The sequence below is a fragment of the Lepus europaeus genome, chromosome 3 (assembly GCF_033115175.1).
Source record: "Lepus europaeus isolate LE1 chromosome 3, mLepTim1.pri, whole genome shotgun sequence".
Classification (NCBI taxonomy): domain Eukaryota; kingdom Metazoa; phylum Chordata; class Mammalia; order Lagomorpha; family Leporidae; genus Lepus; species Lepus europaeus.
This window is the reverse complement of record NC_084829.1, coordinates 2,723,362-2,739,866: the sequence shown is the minus strand read 5'-3', so window position 1 is coordinate 2,739,866 and position 16,505 is coordinate 2,723,362. Positions and strand designations below refer to the sequence as shown.

General features: G+C 42.3%; 1 protein-coding gene and 1 non-coding gene across 3 annotated transcripts in view; one reads left to right on the top strand and one right to left on the bottom strand.

The window, feature by feature from the left end:
• The window catches only part of GMDS (GDP-mannose 4,6-dehydratase), a 632,400-nt gene that overhangs the window by 191,162 nt on the left and 424,733 nt on the right, over positions 1-16,505 (top strand). The window lies entirely within an intron of this gene.
• On the bottom strand, positions 9,824-9,940 carry LOC133757200 (U5 spliceosomal RNA). The gene has a single exon (XR_009865578.1). It is a non-coding gene; the product is annotated as a U5 spliceosomal RNA (small nuclear RNA).

Below are 16,505 nucleotides of genomic sequence, written 5' to 3'. Positions count from 1 at the left end.
TGCAGGAGGGGAGCACTCGCTAGAGTGATGTGCAGGAGGGAGCACTCGCTAGAGTGATGTGCAGGAGGGAGCACTCCCTAGAGTGATGTGCATGAGGGAGCACTCCCTAGAGTGATGTGCAGGAGGGAGCACTCCCTAGAGTGATGTGCTGGAGGGAGCACTCGCTAGAGTGATGTGCAGGAGGGAGCACTCCCTAGAGTGATGTGCAGGAGGGAGCACTTCCTAGAGTGATGTGCTGGAGGGGGGCACTCCCTAGAGTGATGTGCAGGAGGGGAGCACTCCCTAGAGTGATGTGCTGGAGGGAGCACTCCCTAGAGTGATGTGCATGAGGGAGCACTCCCTAGAGTGATGTGCAGGAGGGAGCACTCCCTAGAGTGATGTGCAGGAGGGAGCACTCCCTAGAGTGATGTGCTGGAGGGGAGCACTCCCTAGAGTGATGTGCAGGAGGGGAGCACTCCCTAGAGTGGTGTGCTGGAGGGAGCACTCGCTAGAGTGATGTGCAGGAGGGAGCACTCCCTAGAGTGATGTGCAGGAAGGAGCACTCCCTAGAGTGATGTGCCGGAGGGGAGCACTCCCTAGAGTGGTGTGCTGGAGGGAGCATTCCCTAGAGTGATGTGCGTGAGGGAGCACTCCCTAGAGTGATGTGCTGGAGGGGAGCACTCCCTAGAGTGATGTGCAGGAGGGAGCGCTCCCTAGAGTGGTGTGCTGGAGGGAGCATTCCCTAGAGTGATGTGCAGGAGGGAGCACTCCCTAGAGTGATGTGCTGGAGGGGAGCACTCCCTAGAGTGATGTGCTGGAGGGGAGCACTCCCTAGAGTGATGTGCTGGAGGGGAGCATTCACTAGAGTGATGTGCAGGAAGGAGCACTCCCTAGAGTGGTGTGCTGGGGGGAGCATTCACTAGAGTGATGTGCAGGAAGGAGCACTCCCTAGAGTGATGTGCCGGAGGGGAGCACTCCCTAGAGTGATGTGCCAGCCCAGGGAGGGACTGTACTCTTCACCGTGCTCAGGAATCTCCTCTGAAGGATTGCAGGAGGATGTTTTGTGTAATCATAGAAGCGGAACCCGGCTTCACTTTATTTTGCTGTTTTCAACTGTCTGTCAAGAACCTGGAAATGAAAGGGGTGCTTCTTGTTGGGGAACCGAGAAAGAAAGTTGTCAGGGAGCCCTGTGGGCAGGATGCCTAATGCCCCCTCACGGGGACACCGGTGTGCACCCTCAGTCAGTTTTATATCAGTAGCATCACCTCTGGGCGTACTGACGAAAGAGAACAGTTTAGAAAAAAAGGAAAACAGTGCAATGGGTAAAGGTGATAGGCTTATAGGATGGTGCTTCACAAAGCTCACGAGGAAATGGAATTACAAGATAAATTTAATTCCATGCACAGCTTTTTAATAACATATACTTTCTATGAACTTTTTGAAGATCCCCTCCTATTTATTGGAATATTCTTTTGTTATTTTATTTTGAAGATGTAGTTGTATTATTTATTGTCATTTCACCTACAAAAGCTTATTTTATAAATTAAACATATTCCATAACCCAGACTCTAGTCCCAGTGCTGAAAATGGGACACTTCTATTTTCTGTACTTGATACTATACATTGGTTTTTCAGGCTAACACTTCTGAGCTTTATGTTATCGGAATTATTTATGATACATTTGGGGTTGATAAATTTACAAAATACTCAAGATGAAATACATTTTTCCCTTTAGGACTTGAACAGTAGTAGTGCATTTCTAAGACTTGACACACAAAGAATTGGTTTTCTAGAATATCTTAAGGAAGGAGATAATGAGCACTATAAATAAAATGATGAAATATTTTATAATAATGTAAGTGGTCAGATTCTCAAGCTGTCTCAAATTCAAAGAAAACATTCATTCTAATAACTTACATGCTTTCAAATACACTCAGCTCTTTGTTGGGTTCGTGAAGAAATCCTGGGGAGGGCAGTTGCTTAGTAGACATCACAGCCAGCAGTGAACGCCGACATGTGGGACCTGTAAAACTGCTCTCCGCTGTGCGAGTGCCTCCGTTCTAGTGGACAGGATGGATCGGGGCTGGAGGCTCTCCCTCTGCTTCCGGTACACCTTTTTTTTTTTTTTTTTGACAGGCAGCGTGGACAGTGAAAGAGAGACAGAGAGAAAGGTCTTCCTTTGCTGTTGGTTCACCCTCCAATGGCTGCCACGGCTGGCAGTGCGCCGGCACACCGCGCTGATCCAAAGGCAGGAGCCAGGTGCTTATCCTGGTCTCCCATGGGGTTCAGGGTCCAAGCACTTGGGTCATCCTCCACTGCACTCCCGGGCCACAGCAGAGAGCTGGCCTGGAAGAGGGGCAACTGGGACAGAATCCGGCACCCCGACCAGAACTAGAACCGGGTGTGCCGGTGCCGCAGGCGGAGGATTAGCCTATTGAGCCACGGCGCCGGCCTGGTACACCTTTGATTTCTACACCGGGCCTGTGAAAACCAGATGTGTTTCTCTTTAGTTGGTTGGTTGCTACTTGAGTTTCCAAGCTTGGACTTTGGTGGCTTCTGCTCCAGACACTGCTCCCTCCCTCCTCACCCCTTCCTAGAAGCCCTGGGTGTGGTGGCTGGAGATGCTCCTGGACCTCCTTGGTGATAGGAAGCATGCTGCCCCTCAAGATGCTCCTTCCCATCGATTCTGTTTCAAAGTTCTACCTCTGCTATAAATAAATCTTGCCTGCCTTTAACTTTTACCTTGAGAATTTCTTTTTTAAAAAAAAAATTATTTATTTGAAAGAGTTACACGGAGAGAGAAGGAAAGGCAGAGAGAGAGAGGTCTTCCGTCTGCTGGTTCACTCCTCAGATGGCCACATAGCCGGAGCTCTGCTGATCTGAAGCCAGGAGCCAGGAGCTTCTTCCAGGTCTCCCACGTGGGTTCATGGACCCAAGGACTTGGTCCATCTTCCACTGCTTTCCCAGGCCATAGCAGAGAACTTTATGCGAAGTGTAGCAGCCGGGTCTCGAACCAGTGCCCACATGGGATGCTGGGACTGCAGTTGGTGGCTTTACCGGCTACACCACAGCGCTGGCCCCGGGAATTTCTCGAAAACTAAATGTCTCTTTTACCGAATTCCTCCTAGATGCATCAGGATAGGTAACATAATAATGATAATTTCTGCAGGTTAAGTCTTGCTGGCCTTCTCTGCAGTGCTGTGCATGCTGGATTGAGAGCCGGCCGGTAACTATGCTGGTCCTTCGTGAAAGCCGAGGCAGCTGGAGCTGACCTTGCTTTTGGTGTGGCATCCTGACATAATTCACAAACCAGGTGCAACTCAGCAGTGCGCAGACGGTGGAATGGCTGTCCTTCCTCATTTTGGAAGTGGCTTGTGGCTATAGATAGCTGTGATGCCATTAGCTTCTCTGGCTGGGGTAGCCAGTGTCATACTGTTGACATGTTGAGCTTCAGTTAATTAAAGTCTCTTTTTTCTTTTTCCTGTTTGTATACCAATAAACCCACACCATCATCATCTTATACTCTTGGAAGCTTTCTGTGTGCTTTATTTACTTTGTCTTTGGATTGGTATTTTAGTCTCTTTATATTTATTTTCACTAAATGTGCTAGATAATGACCTTGGTAGCAGCACCTTTTTAGGAAAATTATTCCTCTTTCTTGCCAGCCTTGCTTTCCAGTGTCATAGCTTTGAAACCCTTGATCTGAGATTACTATAAAGATTCAGTGTAATGAGGCTGAAGGTGGCACTCTGGTGTACCCCAAAGTGCCTGGAAGACCTGTGTCACACAATATGCTGCCTGTGACTATGTGACTGTTTACATTGGAATTTCAGTGAACTGAAGTTAAATGAAATCAGAAATGTAGTTCCTGAGCTGTACAGCATTGATGGGGAAATTTCTGTTAATGCAGAAGGCTCTACTGGACAGTGTGGCTCTAGTGTGGCTCTAGTTTGCTGTTGACGCCTTGTTACTCTAAAATGTGAAAGGCTGCCCTGAATTGCTTTTCCATATTCCCCCACACTGATTCCTTTTCATTTTACCATGGCAGATGATTAAAATGACACGTTTTATTTGAAGGAATCAGACAAGTTTTAACAGAAGATACATAATTTAATTTGTGTTATGGAGCATGAGTATGATTCTGGGAATAGTATTTGGTCTTACCTACTTCCTGGGAAAACTGGGTAATAACACTACCCAGTACTGATGACAATAGGATAGAGGCGTGTGAGGTTTAGAGTTACAGATATTCCTGAAAAAGGAATTCAACACAGACACACAAAATAGTGTTGCAGATAAGAGGTATGAATTGGAGGAAGAGAATGTTCATTCAGCACTTGTGTTTGTTGTTTATGTTGTGTCCTGGCACTGAGCTGTACATAGCAGTTACGATTGTGGGTCTCTCCTGAGGGCTCCGTGGTGAGTGGGCGGACTCACGTGGAAGCACATCACTGCAGTTTGCTATGTACTGTGACTGAGACAGTGGCCTGGGAAGGCATTACCGGGAGCGTACTTCCAGTGTCTGTCACAGAGATGGGAGTGTCTCCTTCAGGGCACTTTGTTCACTTCCCACACCTTGCTGAGAGCTGCCCCTGCTTCAATTATCTCACCTTGTAGTAAATGTTCAGTGGTAATGGTCCCTTTATGAACAAAACAAAACCCCAAATTCTGTTTCTCAGCATCCCAGTTAGACAAACAATACATTTTTATTTTTAAACATACAATGATGTTAACATATTAACATCAGAATACTTTTGATTGGTATACAGCCAGCTCTTTGTTAGCTGGGTGTAGATCACAGGTGGTGAGAGTACTAAAGAGTATGGGGTGGGGGCATAACTATCCAAACCAAGGCTGAGCAGTCTTCAAGGCTGGCTTCAGGCTGCAGTCCCTGTTAGAGCTTAATAGTAGTGCATTGTGGGATTCCAGCCCTGGGGATTCTCACTGAGTCTGGGGTTATTTCCTGGCTTCTCAGTTTTTTCCAAGTTCCTGAAGTGATTCTGATGGGCATAATCCATGGTGTCTTGTGTGGAATTTTGTAATAAATAGTGGGTGCCATATCTTGTCTGCTGTGACGTGGAGTGGCTTCCTCCTTTAGCCACCAGAGCCTGACAATTGGCTTGTGCAGATTTGAATCCGGGGGCACTGGTGGTCAATTAAAGTTAGTAAGATTTCAGGACTGAAGAAGAACCAAGGCGCTGACATGTGGTAGGTGGTAAGAGCTCTGGAACTAGGTTGCCTGTCTTGAATCCTTCCTAACCATTTATTTATTTCCTCTTTTGACTTTTGGCTGCTTTTTTTGAGTCTTAGTTACTTCATCTGAAAAAAATGGAGAAAATCATTACAGGACTTTGTGAAGATTAAAGAGTTAATATATGTGCTTTATGTAATTGATTATAAAATATAACTGTTGTCAGCTCTTTTTTTGAAAGCTTTTATTTAATAAATATAAGTTTCATAGGTACAGCTTTAGGAATATAGTAGTTCTTCCCCCCCATGCCCACCCTTCCATGCCCACTCCTGTCCCACCTCCTACTCCCTCTTCCATCCCATTATTCATTAAGACTCATTTTTAATTATCTTTATGTACAGAAGACCAATTCTATTCTAAGTAAAGATTTCAACAGTTTGTACCCACACAGACACACAAAGTATAGAGTACTGTTTGAAGACAAGTTTTACCATTAATTCTCATAGTACAACTCATTAAGGACAGAGGTCCTACATGGGGAGCAAGTGCACAGTGAGTCCTGTTGTTAATTTAACAATTAACACTCTTATTTATGATGTCAGTGATCACCTGAGGCTCTTGTCATGAGCTGCGAAGGCTATGGAAGCCTTTTGAGTCCATAAACTCTGTCAGTATTTAATCAGAGCCATAAGCAAAGTGGAAGTTCTCTCCTCCCTTCAGAGAAAGGTACCTCCTTCTTTGATGGTCCCTTCTTTCCACTGGAGTCTCATTCACTAAGATCCTTCATGTAGGTCATTTTTTGCCACAGTGTCTTGGCTTTCCATGCTCTATTGTCAGCTCTGAAATCAGGAGGTGACATATAAGCCATAGAATCTTCTGGTTCAGTTACCAACATTTTTATTTCCTTATGGTACATAAAATAAGGGTATATCTTAGAACTGATAATGATTTTAGATTCACTTATTTTGTAAAATGTCAGTGATCACATGTATTAGTTTGTATTTTGTTTCAATGAAATGGAATGCCTTAGTCTCGTCTTTGTATTTAAGGATTGCGATGAAGATATAATTTGAAACCACTATTGGTTGTTTTCTGTGTGCCAGAGACAATGCTAAACATTTAATTTTCATTACAGAGTAATAATAGCAGGAATTAAAAAAAAATTTGTTTTACTTTATTTGAAAGCCAGAGTTACAGAGAGGCAGAGTGAGTGAGATCTTCCATCTGCTGGTTCACTTCCCAAATGGCCAGAGCTGGGCCAATCTGAAGCCAGGATCTTCTTCTGGGTCTCCCATGTGGGTGCAGGGGCCCAAGCACTTGGGCCATCTTCTGCTGCTTTCCCAGGTGCATTAGCAGGGAGGTGGATCAGAAGTGGAGCAGTTGGGACTTGAACCCTGAGGCCCATATGGGATTCCAGCCCTGCAGCTGGCAGCTTTGCCTGCTATGCCACAGCCCTTGTAGTAAGTATTTTTAAGATAATGATTTTGATTTTGAGGGAGCTAAAACACTCTCAAAACTAAGATTCAAACTCATTTGACTCCAAAACCCAGCCTGTTAACCACTATAATAAACTATACTGAGTTTCCTATACTTGTATTTAATCTGCATATCTGTGCATAATCCCCAGGGTGTGTTAGTTCTTTTTAGGTAAAATGGTAAGACACATGTAAATTAAGGGAAAACCTAAGTTGGTATTCCATTCCATAAACAACTTTCCTGTGCTGGCATGATCACCTCTGTAGCTGAGAGGAGAAATGTTTGAGGGAAGAGAAAATGATTGGACATCCTTGAGGCAAGACTCTGGACTGCACAGACACCAGAGGTATCCTCCCCAGACGTGACAGCATGTAGGAAAACTGTGAATGTCAGACAGTAAACAGTGGACAACCAACAATTAGGGAATTGTCTCAACTGTTGGTTTCCAGTAGTTTGATTGATGTGCCCCGCTGAGGTCTTCTTTGTTTCTATCCTGCTTGCGGTTTGCTGGCCTTTATGAATCCATGAATTTATTCATTTTATACTATAAAGGAAATGTATTTCTTCTGTTCCTCTTTTTTTTCTTTCTTTCTTTAGGGAAGCCCACTTCCAGGCAGTGTTGTCTCATAGGTCCCTAAGGTATTTTCATTCTGCTCAAAATATTTTTCCTCCTTGATCTCTAGACCCCGTGGTTCCTGCCGCTCAGTCTTTGACTTTCCTGTGTCCTCACCAGTCAGCAGCCAGGCCCTTCCCTGCCACACAGTGTGTTCTTAGTGTGCCACTTCTTACGTGAGGGTACTTCACAAAGCTCTTGGACTTAAAAGATAAGCTTGTTTTGGTGCAAAAATTTTGAAACCCATAGTTTTTTTCATTATGATTTTTTCAGTTCTAGAATTTTATTTGGTTGTTTTTTTAAATAATAGCTTTTATTTCTCTGATACTGTTTATTCTCATGAGAATATTATCTTATGTGTCCTTGCTGGGGGTCGCGGTAGCTGCCTGAAAATCCTTATCTGCTAATTTCTGGGTCATTTCAGGGTCAGTTGTTGTTGATGGTCTTGTCTTTGGAGAATGGATCATGTTTTCTTTTCTGGATTCTGTTACATTCCTCCCAACAATGTCAAATTTTTGCTGTTTTGTGAAAAAAATAATAAGAATTTAAGTGGCTCAAGCTACAGACTCAGTTTTCTGGGTTGTAGGTCAAATCACACCTCAGTTGTTTCAGATTCAGCCTGATTTACAGGACATCTGGAGATTCAGGTGGAATTCATGGGGTTTATGCTTCATCTCCAGTGGTTCTCTTTTCTGGGAGGTGTGTTATTGCCAACATCATTTCCACAGCAACAGTTGCCCTAAGCTGTGTCTTTTTTTGTTGTTGTTCTTTTTAAGGGGTGGGGCAAGAAGTGTTGGGCAGGTGTTCTTCAGGAGGGTAAGACAATACATTTTCACCTGGAAGTTCTGGTACATGTGGGAGTCTATTAATTCATTAATCAATAAGAAATTTACCTGGAGTTACTCCATTATCTTTATTCCAACTATCACCTCCTCTCCATATCCCCTCTGCTTTAGGATGCTCTTAAATGTCTTTTGGTGGTTTTTTGTGTTGTTTAGTTTATTTTAGATGTCTTCATGGTTTATAGTTATATGAGAGCAGTACATAAAACAGACTTTTCCCCCCTCACTTTGAAAGAAGATGCTTCAGGCTGCTTCCTCCTTAATAGCTGCAGATTGTTTGTGTAGGAGATACATGTGAAGGTTGATGTATTCTGTTGAAAGACCAGTGGCATTTCTACTTCTGGATGTGGTAGAATGGAAACATATAGCTCTTGTTTCATGGTCCATGAGAACTGAATATTCTCTTGAGATACTTTTTCACCTTTCATGTGTGTGATTTATTCTGGATTTTTAATGAGCATATTGCATTTCTTATAGAAATTAGATTATTTTCTGTGATATATTGAAACATTTGATCTGCTAATAGATAAAGTGTAAACTTTCACACATCAGTGTATAAGCTTTGATTTGTTCAAGTAATTCAATGAAGGGGGCATACATACAAGTAATTCATCATAATTTAAATTATACAGATAATCAGAGGGAAAGTAAATTCTGATTGATTTTCTTTAATAATTACCCAAGTATTTATTTACATAAAATTAACTTACTAGCTCATATTCATTAACAGAAGTATTTTGTCTTGAGTTATTCTCTGATTATTTTATAATTACAAAATAAATATTTTTTACAAGATCTTTCTTGTATTTTATTTTTATTTATTTAAAAGGCTGGGTGACAGTGTCAGAGAGGGAGAGACACAGAGGGAGAGATCTAACATCCATTGATTCATTCCCAGATGCACACACAATAGGGAGGGCTGGGTCAGGCCAAAGCCAAGAACCAGGAACTCCATCCCAGTCTCCCACATGGGTGGCAGAAACCCAAGCAGTTGGGCCATCCTCTGCTGCCTCACAGCTGCATTAGTAGAAAGCTGGGTCAGAAGGGGAGCGGCCAGGACTAGAATCAGTTACTCCAGTGTGACAGCTTAACCTGCTGCACTGCAGTGCTTACCCCATGCTAGATTTTTGTATCAATGTGTTTAATATCATATTTCCCAAAATTATGTGCTGTGAATTTGTAGTATGTTAAGTACCTTATTAGATTGGAATTTAAATCTGATTTCCTTTGATATGAACTATGATTATGATACAAGTATTTTATAAAAATATTATAAAAATTAGCAAAGATAACTGAGGGTATGGGAAGTTACCAGGAAATATTCAAAATTAAAGTTTTTTTTGTACTTGCTAATTTAAAACTGTAGACTATCTCTAACAGCTTTCTTATGAAATATGTCACACTAACCTTGAGATAGATGGGAGTGGAGGGAGTTCTCCTAGGATTTAAATTTTATGTATTATTTCTTAATTGTACTTTTCTCATGACTAAATATGGAAACTATTTTCTGATAGAATGTAAGACTGCTAATTTTAAGCACATAGAATGTTTCTTTTTGTTTGTTTTTTTAATTTGGGAGACAAGGAGAGAGACAGATACCTTCTGCTGGTTCACTCCCCAAATGGGCCAGGGCAGAAGCAGGAGCTCAGCCGTGGGTGGCAGAGGCCCAGTTATGTGAGTCCTCACTGCTGTTTCTTTCTTTCTTTTTGTTTTTTCTTTTTTAGCCTTGCGAAACGCAAGGCCTCAAAAAATTGGGTAACGACTCAGAATTGTTCCTCTCCACGGAAATCTTTAGTAAAAGGCGAAAGATTTATACTATCTGAAGAGAAACCAGAGTATTGAGTATTGTTTCTAAGAACCTGCGTTAGCAGTCGACTGAAGTCAGGAGCTGGAGTCGGGAGTTGAGCTGGGTGCTCCTGTGCGGGACGTGGACGCCTTCGCTGCTAGGCTAAATGCCTGCTCCTGTGATAACGCTGCTAAGTTTAAATATCTAAGTATTTTGGGCTGTCATGTAATGATATATGTATATCAGTGTTTTGGTAAAAGGTAAAAATTGTATTTTCTTGTAAAGATTCAGTTTTTGAAATGATCTTTTCTTCAGCAATCACTTATTTAAAATCAGGGAATAAGAATCAAAAAATGGTGTAAAAGCATGCATTAGGTGCAAGGAGCAGAAAACCCAGCCGGAAATCTCCCAAGCAGTGGAAGCATATAAGCTGCTGAGCTGGAATCTGGACACAGGGCCAGCTCAGTGGCGTTAGTCTGGACAGAGGCTCTTGCTTTCATCTTGGTCTGTTTGCCTTATTGTTTCTTGGGCTAGTTTCCTCATTGCCCAGCAGTGGTTGCCACAGCTCTAGACATTCAGATTTTTTTCCCATAAATGTCATATTATTAGAGGAGAAAAACTTTTCCTGAAGTTTCCTCCTTTTCTCATTGGCCAAGGAAATAAAATTATCATAATTGACTTAAAGCACTCATATTTTTACCCTTTCGGTCTATTCTATGTATTTCCTGACCACCTGGGAAAGTGAATACAAGAACAGAATTAGGACACTGGCTGCCATCAATGATGGGCGTATGAGACAGAGACTGTTGTTGTTGTTACACACAGGTTTAGATACCAAAGATTTTTCAGAGCTGTATTCTCTCCTTCATGTAGGACTTTGCCATCACTGTGTAGAATTTTTCAAAAATATTATTTGAAAGGCAGAGTGAAAGAGAAGGAGGGAGGGAGGGAGATTAAGAGAGATCTTCCATCCACTGGATCACTCCCCAAGTGGTTGCGATAGGCTGGGCTGAGTCAGGCTGGACCAGGACCAGGGACTCTCCATCCTGATCCTCTACATGAGTTGCATGGGCCCCAGTACTTTGAACTTCTCCTTCTGCTTTCTCAGTGCATTAACAGGACAGTGAATCAGAAGCAGAGTAACTAGGACTCAAACCAACACTCTTTATGTCAGAGTCCCAAGTGTTGGTTTAACCTGTGCCACATGTGGCCCCAGTGTGTGGAATTTTTAACCCCCTCTACTTAGCAGACTGTTTTGTACCCTTTAATTCCCATCTTGGAGATAACTTGTTTAGGAAGATCTTAAAGATTGAGAAAAATGGAAGCTTTAAACAGCACCACTATAGGTAAAAAGGTATATTTTATATCCTTATGATAAAGACTTAATGCCCAGAAAGAGATAACAATTCTAAATTGTTCTGCATTTGCCAAACTAGCACCAAACTATATAAAGCAGCAGTTGACTGAACTAAAAGGCAAAGGGTAGAAATTGCAATCATAGCAGGAAGTTTTTTGCCTAATTTTGTTAGTAACCGTGGAAGGCAGACAAATAAGCATAGAAAATATGGAAGAATTGAACATGATTATAATTAAGTCAAGTTATATGGCATCAGTCTTTCACATGTTTTTCTAGGGAATATCAAAGCAGGCATTCCTCCCAGACTTGTTTTATGAGACACTATAAGTTTGATAGTGCATATTGACAAGAGTGTTGATATAAAGGACTTCACATATCAGTCTGTCTTGTGATCCCTTGTACTAAGAAAAACTCCTGTGATCCAAAGCCAGCAATATATAACATTAACTAAATGAGTTTATACCAGGAATGCAAGGATGGTTTAACATTTTAAATTCAATTAGCATATTTTACCACAATATTTAAATAAAGGACAAAAATCCTATGATTCTTTTACCAGGACAGAAAATTATTTGTTAATAAGGCAACTTAAAAAATCTGCTACATATAAAATGGTTTCCTACTGCTGCTGCAACAAATTATGACAAATTGTGGCTTGAAGCAACAGAAATTTATTTTCTTGCAGTTCTGGAGATCAGAAATCCAAAGCAGGTGGCAGTGAGATAGTCAAGGTGTTAGCACAATTGTTGCTTCTGGGGCTTCTGTGGGGAGAGTTGATTTCCTTGTTTTTTATAGTTTCAAGGGGCCACCTGAGTTCCTTGGCTCATGGCCCTTCATCACCCCAACCTCTGCTTCTGCCATCACAGTGCCTTCTCTGACTCTCTCGCCTCCCTTTTTCCGATGAAAGGATGCTGGTGATTACAGTGGGCCCACCTGGGTTATCCGGGACAAACTTACCATCTCAAGATCTTTAATTCAGTCAATGCCCCTGTTGCGGTTGGAACACTTCCACAGGACCCGAGGATTAGGAGGACATGGGCATCTTAGATTGGGCATTAGTTTGCCTAGCATAGTATAGCCGCTCTAGGCTGCACAGCCTACTGTGGCAGCAGGTAGAAAGTATACAAATACTGTTTTGCTGGACTATGCACTGAGAGTGAGACGAGGTTGCTTGCTAACACCATATGAATTCTACTGGAGGACGTATTCAGTGCAGTTAGGCAGGTAGGTAGGGAGAGACAAGAAAAATATAATCCTGAGAAGGAAGGAATCTCTCTTATTATTTTCAGATAAATGTGATTGTAGGCAAAGGAAATTCCAAAAGAATACTATAAATTATTAGAATTAATAAATAATTTTAGGAATTAGGAACTCAAGCTCCCATAACCAAACAGTATAGATGGGAGGCTTAAGGAACAGAGTTTTCTTTGGCACAGTTCTGGAGACTGGAAGTCACCTGAGAAGGCAGATTCATCTCTTCCTGGCCTAAAAGCATGGCAAGAAGAAAGAGCGCACCCTGTGGCCTCTCTGTAGGGGTCATAATCCCATCACAGGGTCCCACCCTCTTACCTCATCAGACCCTACTTACCTCCCAGACAACCCATTTGCAATTATCATCATGTTGATATTTTTTGAGAGGAGACTCTCAGTCCTCAGTAGATAAGTTGTTGCTGGATACAAAGTCCATGCAGTGAATAGAATCATTGTGTTTCTATACAGCTGAAACAAACTCTTAAGACTTCATTCATAATGGCATAAAATATCAAATAAATGTATTGAAAAATAAGCAAGTTCACAATAGGAAAAAGTGTTGAGAGGGAATCTTAGGAGGCCTAAGCAAAAGAGGTAATACCTTGGCAAGAGGTAGGAAGATTCAATCTCATTGAAATGTAGCTTGTCCCCTAATTCAGCTATGCCAGGTTAGGGGATCTTTTTTCTGCCTAAGATTATTTGGACATTTATAACATCTTTCACATGCCATACCAAACCATCAACTTAAAAATTAGCCTGCTATAGATTTATTGAATTTTTAAAAAAGATTTGTTTTATTTATTTGAAAGAGTTACAGAGAGAGGTAGATGCAGGGAGAGGTCTTCCATTCGCTGGTCCACTCCCCAATTGGCCACAATGGCCAGAGCTGCGTCGATCCAAAGCCAGGAGCAAGGAGCTTCCTCCGGGTCTCCCACGTGGGTGCAGGGGCCCAAGGATTTGGGCCATCTTCTACTGCTATCCCAGGCCATAGCAGGGAGCTGGATTGGAAGTGGAGCAGCTGGGACTAGAACTGGCACCCATATGGGATGCCTGTGCTTCAGGCCAGGGCTTTAAACTGCTGTACCACAGTGCTGGCCCCAGTTTATTGAATTTTGAGTCCTACCTGCTGTTTGGCATGGCCAGACCAAATGATTTTGCAGGTGCTGCGCCTATTGCTTGGCTATATGGGAAAAAATCTTGTTCTGTATATAACAATTGTATATAGAGTGTAGTTTTAAGTTAGAAAGACAAAATAATCTTTTAGAATATGAAACACTGAAGTATTTTCATAACCTAAAGGTACAAAAAATTTTTTTATACAGGACAGAAGAAGGTTAACCAGATTCATTGTTTGATCTTTTAGGGTTGAACGATTGTTCTGTTGGCCATCAGATACTATTAGCAAGTGAGAGTGTGTAAACCTGAAGGATGGTCATTAACTTCTTGGATACTAGTTTTAAGATTGTTTATATCATGCACTTGTAGTACCTCTAGACAGGAATAGAAGCATTGAGAAAACAGTGATACAGCTGTATTGGAACATATCTTGAATGAAATTCCAATTATCAAATTTTGATACCCAGTTTTCTAAAGCTAGATGTAGTTGGAATTATAGAATTTTCTTTTTTTAAGATTTATTTTTATTTATTTAAAAGTTACAGAGACAGGGAGGAGGGGAGGGAGAGGGGACGGGAGAGGGAGAGGGAGAGAGAGTGTGAGAGAGAGAGAATCGACCTTCCATCTGCTGGTCCGTCCCCCAGATGTTTGCAATGGCCGGGTTGAAACCAGGAGGCTGGAACTCCACCTGGACCCCTCCGTGGGTGTAGGGCTCCAAGTACTTGGTGCGTTCTGCTGCTTTCTCAGACACATTGGCAGGGAGGTTGATTGGAAGCTGAGCAGCGAGGACTAGGAAGAGGCACTCGTGTAGCGTGTTGGATCTGCCATAATACTTGCCCAAGTTTTCTTTACAGGGTGACTGCATTATTAAAAATATGCAATACATGTAATCTTACTTTATGTAATTTCATTTTTAGAATTTGTGTGAATTATAGCCGGCGCCATGGCTTAACAGGCTAATCCTCCGCCTTGTGGCGCCGGCACACCAGGTTCTAGTCCCGGTCGGGGTGCCGGATTCTGTCCCGGTTGCCCCTCTTCCAGGCCAGCTCTCTGCTATGGCCCGAGAGTGCAGAGGAGGATGGCCCAAGTTCTTGGGCCCTGCACCCACATGGGAGACCAGGAGAAGCACCTGGCTCCTGGCTTCGGATCAGCGAGATGCACCAGCTGCAGCGGCCATTGGAGGGTGAACCAACGGCAAAAAGGAAGACCTTTCTCTCTCTCTCTCTCTCTCTCTCTCTCTCTCTCTCACTATCCACTCTGCCTGTCAAAAAAATAAAAATAAAAAAAAAGAATTTGTGTGAATTATTTGAATATAATTCTATTTTTTAAAAAATCATGCCGTGATTTTTTTTAAAAACTTGGCTGTTTTAGAAGAACCCCGTAATAAATCTTCTAAGCCAAAGATCTTCATGTGACCCCAGTAACCAAACCCTTTTTCTTATTCCTGCAGTTTATTGTTTTGTGAAGTTACTTTGGATAACCTAGTTTGTAAGGAAACTGCCAGGGTTGTGTGCTCACAGCTGTTAATATAACTGGAACCATGCAAGGCAGCCTGAAGAGAGTTGCCGGAAGATTGGTGTGCTGATGGATTATATCAAGTGTCAATTATAATAAGACTATAATCTAGAGTGTGAATTGGGGATTGGTTTTAGCATATATTCAGACTGCTTCTGGTTTTTTAGTACCTGGAATGTTTCCAAACAAAACGAAGAAGTGAAATTTGTATTGAGTATAGTCAGAATTTCTGGCGATCCTGCTGTATGTGTGAGCATACGTGTGTGCTGCACACACTCCGGAGTACATATGAGTAGCAGAATATTTTGGCTTGAATGTAAACCTAATTCCTCAAACCAGTGTCCAGTGCAGGGCTTATGATGGCTTTGGGGATGCTTTGAGTCTTGCAGTCACTGTGCGTATTTCTTTTGACACTCTCTCCCAACAAGCTCAAAACACAAATGTGTGGGAAAATGAACAGACTAGTGCTGCTTTATTCAAGTAATACACAAATATAGGAACCTGGAGATTAGAGTAGCCTCTGACAATATGTAAGTTCAGTGAACATTGTGGAGGAAGTTTTTATCTTTTGGTAATGAATGTGCTATCTCTTAGATTTGATTAATGGCTATTTTTCCTTAATGATCTAGTTATTCCATGTAAAGATCAACATGAAAATTGGACCCAACAAATGTACTTTCAGGGCTTGAACTTTAATCATTTGATCATACAAATTTTACAAAACAATTTGGTCTAGCTTTGGAGAGTTTATAATTTTCAAAAAGAAAACTGTCTTAATGTATATGTATTGGGGCTGGTGTTCTGGCCCAGGGGGTTAAGTTGCTGCCTTCAATGCCAGCATTCCATGTTGGAGTGCCAGTTCAAGTCCTGGTATCTACTTCAGCTCTGTGCTAAAATGCCTGGGAAAGCAGCAGAAGATGGCCCAACTACTTGGGCCCCTTCCACCCATGTGGGAGATCCAATTGGTAGTTCCTGGCTCCTGGCTTGTGGCCATTTGTAGCCATTTGGGGAGTGACCCATAAGATGTCTTTCTCTCTGTCTCTTCACTCTTCTGTCTCTGTAAGTCTGCCTTTCAAATAAATGTTTTAAAAAATTTAAATATATACGTATTTTTCTGAATGAACCATAGTCTTAAACCATGCCTAGTGATGTTATAGTGAGTTCTTAGAAAATGGAATTGGTTGAAATCAAACTCATGGTAAAAGATATTTAACCAGGGGCTGACGCTCTGGCGCATCAGGTTAAAGACTTGGGCCTGCAGCGCTGGCCTCCCATGACAGCTGCTCCTCCTCTGATCCAGCTCTCTGCTGTGGCCTGGAAAGCAGCAGTGGAAGATGGCCCAACTCCTTGGGCCTCTGCACCTGCGTGGCAACCTGGAG